This window comes from Mandrillus leucophaeus, unplaced genomic scaffold (assembly GCF_000951045.1).
Source record: "Mandrillus leucophaeus isolate KB7577 unplaced genomic scaffold, Mleu.le_1.0 Scaffold436, whole genome shotgun sequence".
Classification (NCBI taxonomy): domain Eukaryota; kingdom Metazoa; phylum Chordata; class Mammalia; order Primates; family Cercopithecidae; genus Mandrillus; species Mandrillus leucophaeus.
Genome location: NW_012104654.1, coordinates 158,245 through 164,098, shown reverse-complemented (window position 1 = coordinate 164,098; position 5,854 = coordinate 158,245). Strand labels below are relative to the sequence as shown.

The 5,854-nt window shown below is 44.4% G+C and overlaps 1 pseudogene; it reads left to right on the top strand.

The window, feature by feature from the left end:
- LOC105549399 overlaps positions 1-4,081 on the top strand; it is a 33,014-nt pseudogene extending 28,933 nt beyond the window's left edge.
- Positions 4,082-5,854: the final 1,773 nt, after the last annotated feature.

Sequence of the window (5,854 nt, the reverse complement as noted above, 5' to 3'; positions counted from 1 at the left end):
GGATCACTTGAGGCCAGGAGTTCGAGACCAGCCTGGCCAACATGGTGAAACCCCGTCTCTACTAAAAATACAAAAATTAGCCAAGTGTGGTGGTGGGCGCCTGTAATTCCCGCTACTCGGGAGGTTAAGGCGGGAGAATCGCTTGAACCCGGGAGGCGGAGGTTACAGTGAGCCGAGATGGCACCACTGCACTCCAGCCTGGGCAACAGAGTGAGGCCCTGTCTCAAAAAAAAAAAAAAAAAAAAAAAAGTGCTGGGCAGGAATGTTGGCTCTCAGAGAAGATAGCCCAGAGTAGGAGAGGGAGCAAATGGCTAAAGCCGTCTTTTAATTAGCCAGTTTGATGGTAAGGAAATGTAAGCTACCCCTAGTGAGTCCATGAAATGGATCTAGTCTTCTGCTCAACTGGGAGTAGGAGCCGGTAACATCCACGCGAAATGCATACATGATTTCATTTAATACTTACTGTAACCTAATAAAGTCTCAGTGTTGCCACCTCCAATTTATAGAGTTATTTTTAAAAGAAATGAGGTTCAAAAAGGATTAACAACTTTCTAGACTCACAAAAAAATAAGTAGTTACGTTAATAAGAGGTTGTTATGTCAGCAACATGGCAGTATAAAAAAACCTGAATTATCCTTCCCCCTCCCCTCCACATACTGATTCAACAAAAATTCATTGACAAATTCCCTTTGCGGAAGATCAGAAACTACCTGAAAGGCTCCTGCACCCCCAGAAAATGCTACATCAGACTCACCGAAGCCAGTAAGGAGACTCGGGACATTCTCTCACCGGAGACCCTGTCCCTAACCCCATGCCGTATGACCATGAGAAGATCCCCTCACTCCCAAGCTTCCACCAGAGGAGGGAGAGGTTTTGGTCTTTGTGTCCAGCACCTCAACTCTTCTGAGAGGACTTCCCAAAAAACTAGCTATATTTTGCCAGTCCTGGAAGTCTCATGATCGGTTACAGTTTGGATACCAAGGGGAGAATGGAGGTGGAGTCTCTGGCTGATAGGCGCCATTGGCCCTTCCCCTCACACAGCACAGAGTTTGTGGATAAAAAAAGTCCAGTTCTCAGCTTTTCCCAGGGGAGAAAGAGTTGGCCCAGAACCCCCGCTTATCAAAAAGAAAAAGACAGAAAGTGTTGACAAGGATGCGGAACTCCTGCATGCTGTTGGTAGGAATGCAAAATGATGCAGCCACTGTAGAAAACAGTTTGGAATTTCCTCAAAAAATTAAAAATAGAACTATCATGTGATCTAGCAATCTCACTTGTGGGTACATATCCAAAAGAATTGAAATCAGGATCCCAAAAAGATATCTGTACCCCTGTGTTCATTTCATCATTATTCACAATAGCCAAGATGGCTATGGAAACAACCTAAATATCCATTGAAGGATGAATGAATAAAGAAAATGTGGGGCCAAGAGCAGTGACTCATGCCTGTAATCTCATCACTTTAGGAGGCCAAGGTGGGCGGATCACCTGAGGTCAGGAGTTTGAGACCAGCCTGGCCAATATGGTGAAACCCTGTCTCTACTAAAAATACAAAAATGAGCCAGGCATAGTGGCATGCAACTGTAGTCCCAGCTACTAGGGAGGCTGAGGAAGGAGAATCACTGGAACCTGGGAGGCGGAGATTGCAGTGAGCCGAGGTCATGCTACTGCACTCCAGCCTGGGTGACAGAGCAAGACTCCATCTCAAAAAAAAAAAAAAGGCCAGGCGCGGTGGCTCAAGCCTGTAATCCCAGCACTTTGGGAGGCTGAGGCAGGCGGATCACGAGGTCAGGAGATCGAGACCATCCTGGCTAACATGGCAAAACCCAGTCTCTACTAAAAATACAAAAAAATTAGCCGGGTGTGGTGGCGGGCGCCTGTAGTCACAGCTACTCGGGAGGCTGAGGCAGGAGAATGGCATGAACCCAGGAGGCAGAGCTTGCAGTGAGCTGAGATCGCGCCACCGCACTCCCCCCGGGGGACAGAGCAAGACTCCGTCTCAAAAAAAAAGAATGTTGTTGACATTTTTAAATGGTTGTTTAAAAAAACAAAAACAAATAGCAACAAAAAGAAGAAGACTATGTCACAGAGACTGTATATCAGATCAGTGGCCTGTTAGGAACCAGGTAGCATAGCAGGAGGCAAGTGGCAGGCGAAGAGAGCATTACCACCTGAGCTCTGTCTCCTGCCAGATCTATTAGATTCTCATAGGAGTGCAAACTCTATTGTGAACTGCACATGCAAGGATCCAGGTTGTGCACTCCTTATGAAAATCTAATGCCTGATGATCTGAGTTGGAACTGTTTCATCCTGAAACCATCTCCCCCATACCCTCATCCACGGAAAAATTGTCTTTCACGAAACCAGTCCCTGGTACTGAAAAGGTTGGGGACGACTGCTATATGTGGTCCACAAAGCCTAAAATCTTTACTATCTGGCCCTTTGCAGAAAGTTTCCTGACCCCTATTAGATCTTTATGACCTGACATGGAAAGATTTCTAAGCAAAGTTATGGACTAGCATTAGCATATTTATGTTTTAAAAAATTCTTAGATATGTGTACATACCTCTATATACATATGCAGGCACAGACAAAAGATTGAACCAATAGCTGGTAAACTGCTGTCAGTGACTCCTGCTAGGAAGCAATGTGGGAACTGAGTGGGTCGGGATATTTATTTTTTATTCTACAGATTTGTTCTGTTCTCGTCTTCTACAAAGAGAATATATCTATGTATTACTTTTCTGTTTTGTTTGTTATTGTTGTTTTTGTTTTGAGACAGGGTCTCATTCTGTCACCCAGGCTGGAGTGCAATGGCACAATCACAGTTCACTGCAGTACTGACCTCATGGACTCAAGCAATCCTTCCACCTCAATCTCCTGAGTAGTTGAGACTATAGACATGCACCACCATGACTGGATAATTTTTATATTTGGTTTGTTTCTTCATTTGTTTGAGATGGAGTTTTACTCTGTCGCCTAGGCTGGAGTGCAGTGGCACGATCTTGGCTCACTGCAACCTCTGCCTCCCAGATTCAAACAATTCTCCTGTCTCAGCCTCCCGAGTAGCTAGGACTACAGATGCATGCCACCGCTCCTGGCTAATTTTTGTATTTTTAGCAGAAATAGAGTTTCACCATATTGGTCAAGCTGGTTTTGAACTCGTGACCTCAAGCGATCCACCCACCTTGGCCTCCCAAAGTGCTGGGATTACAGGCATGAGCCACCACACCCAGCCTTAATTTTTGTATTTTTTATAGAGACAGCATCTTGCTATGGTGCCCAGGCTGGTCTCAAACCCCCTGGGCTCAAGCAATCCTCCCACCTCTGCCACCCAAAGTGCTGGGATTATAAGTGTTAGCCACCACACCCAGGCTATATATTACTTCTGTAATTAAAAAATAGTAAAAAGGTGCCCGGGAGATGATGGCCACCCTCCAGCAGTGTCTAGGCTCTCCCTGCAGGTGCAATGCTCCAGTACATCTGTGGTCAGACCATTGCCAAGCCTGTGAGGCTTCAGTTCAGGTATACAGTATTGAAGGTCTCTATGCCATGGCTCTTCATTCTGCTGCATCGAAACAGAATAAGCTGGAGCAAGTAGAAAAGGAGCTGTTGAGAATAGCACAAATCCTGAAGGAACCCAAAGTGGCTGCTTCTATTTTGAACCCCTATGTGAAGCATTCCGTTAAAGTGAAAAGCCTAAATGACATCACAGCCAGAGACGTTCTCTTCCCTCACGACCCCGATCAGTTTGCTTGCTGAACATGGTCACTGAAGCAATACCCAAGGAGTCATTTCTGCCTTTTCTACCATGATGAGTGTCCACCGTGGAGAGCTACCTTGCACAGTGGCCACTGCATCTCCTTTAGAGGAAGCCACACTCTCTGAATTAGAGAATTCTAATTCTCTAATTCTAAATCTCTTCAGGAGATTCCTAAGTCAAGGCCAAGTATTGAAATTGGAGGGTAAGACTGATCTGTCAATCATAGGTGGAATGATTGTGTGCATTGGAAAGAAATATGTTGACATGTCTGCCAAGACCAAGATTCAGAAGTTGAGCAGGGCTATGCAAGATGTTGTCTAAAAGTGTTGGTTTTCTGCCATCACTGAAAATTCTTAAACTTGGAGCAACAATAAAAAGCTTCTGGAACAGAAAAAATAATAAAAATACTACTTGGACAAAATAATGAACAATAATCTTTAGCCCTTCAAATTTCTAATTTTTGGCCAGGCATGGTAGCTCACGTCTTTTTTCCCAGCCCTCTGGGAGGCTTGAGGCGGATGGATCACTTGAGGTCAGGAGTTCAAAACCAGCCTTGTCAACATGGTGAAATTCTGTCTCTGCTAATAATACTTGCACAAAAACTACTAGAATACACATGGCAGATTAACATTCAATATCTATCTTATCTCTTCCTAGGATGCTTTCTTATATTGAAGAAGATGGAAGATTAAAGAAAAAAAATTATACATATTTCAGACTCCCTTGCAGCTAGGGCTCTGGGTGTGATTTAGGTTTCTTAAATCAGATTATGAGGTAAGAGCCCCCCTTTTTTGGTGTTTCTACATTTACACTTTAAAAATGGTCACAAAGAGGCTGGGCATGGTGGCTCACCCCTTTAATTCCAGCCCTTTGGGAGGCCGAGGTAGTTGGATCTCTTAAACCCAGGAGTTCAAGACCAACGTGGGCAACATAGCAAAATGCTGTCTCTACAAAAAATTAAAGAGTTAGCCAGGCATGGTGGTGCACACTTGCAGTCCCAGCTACTTGGAAGGCTGAAGTTGGAGCCTGGAGTTGAAGGCTGCAGTGAGTTGTGATTGTGCCATTGAACTCCAGCTTGAGTAAAAGAGTAAGACTCTGTCTCAAAATAACAATTTTTAAAAAATGGTCACAGAGGCATGTGGTTTCTCTGGGGTAGGAATAGCAGCATTCAGGCACTAGCTCCTCTGTCAAGGAGCAGGCTACAGCAGGTACAGCTCCATTCTGAAGCTGGTCATTGTGGAGACAAGTTTCTACTCATGACGGCTTCCTGATTGGATCAGTGATGGTATGACTTCATGGCCAACAACTGTTACGGCAGCTTCCCCATTCAGCAAATGCTTTCCTGACAAGAGAATATGCAGCAGCTTCCTTGGTGTTCTGATTCTGCAGTGTGGCTTTGAGAATCATTTCTGAATACTCTGCCTAGAATCTGTTTCTTTAGTCCTTCAAATTTCTACTTTTCGGCCAGACCTGGTGACTCACGCCTGTAATCCCGGCACTCTGAGAGGCTTGAAGCAGATGCATCACTTGAATCAGGAGTTCAAGACCAGCCTTGCCAACATGGTGAAATCTTGTCTCTACTAAAAATACAAAAATTAGCCAGGCGTGCTGGTGGGCACCTGTAACCCCAGATATTCAGAAGGCAGAGGCAGGAGAACAGCTTGAACCCAGGAGGCAGAGGTTACAGTGAGCCCTGATTATGCCACCTGGGCACAATTGTACACCAGTCTGGGCAACAGAGCAAGACTCTGACTCAAAAAAAAAAAAAATCAACTTTTCTATAGCTTGAGTAGATTCTGTTCTCTAAAAGTGAACCCTAATCAATACAGCAACCTAAGTCCTATAACAAAGAGTTACGAGAGGAAAGAAGGAATTCCAAGGAGGTCACATACATTCTTTCTAATCCTCACAGCAACATAGGAGGTAGGACTCTTATTTTAGAGAAGACAAAACAAAACACAGGAGATAAAGTTCCTGAATCAGTGTCATATAATTATTAACTAGCAGAACAGGGACTCAAACCTATATCCGAGTATCAAACCCATTTCCATACACACAAAAGCATATATGTCAGCTTGGCAATATGATCCTCAG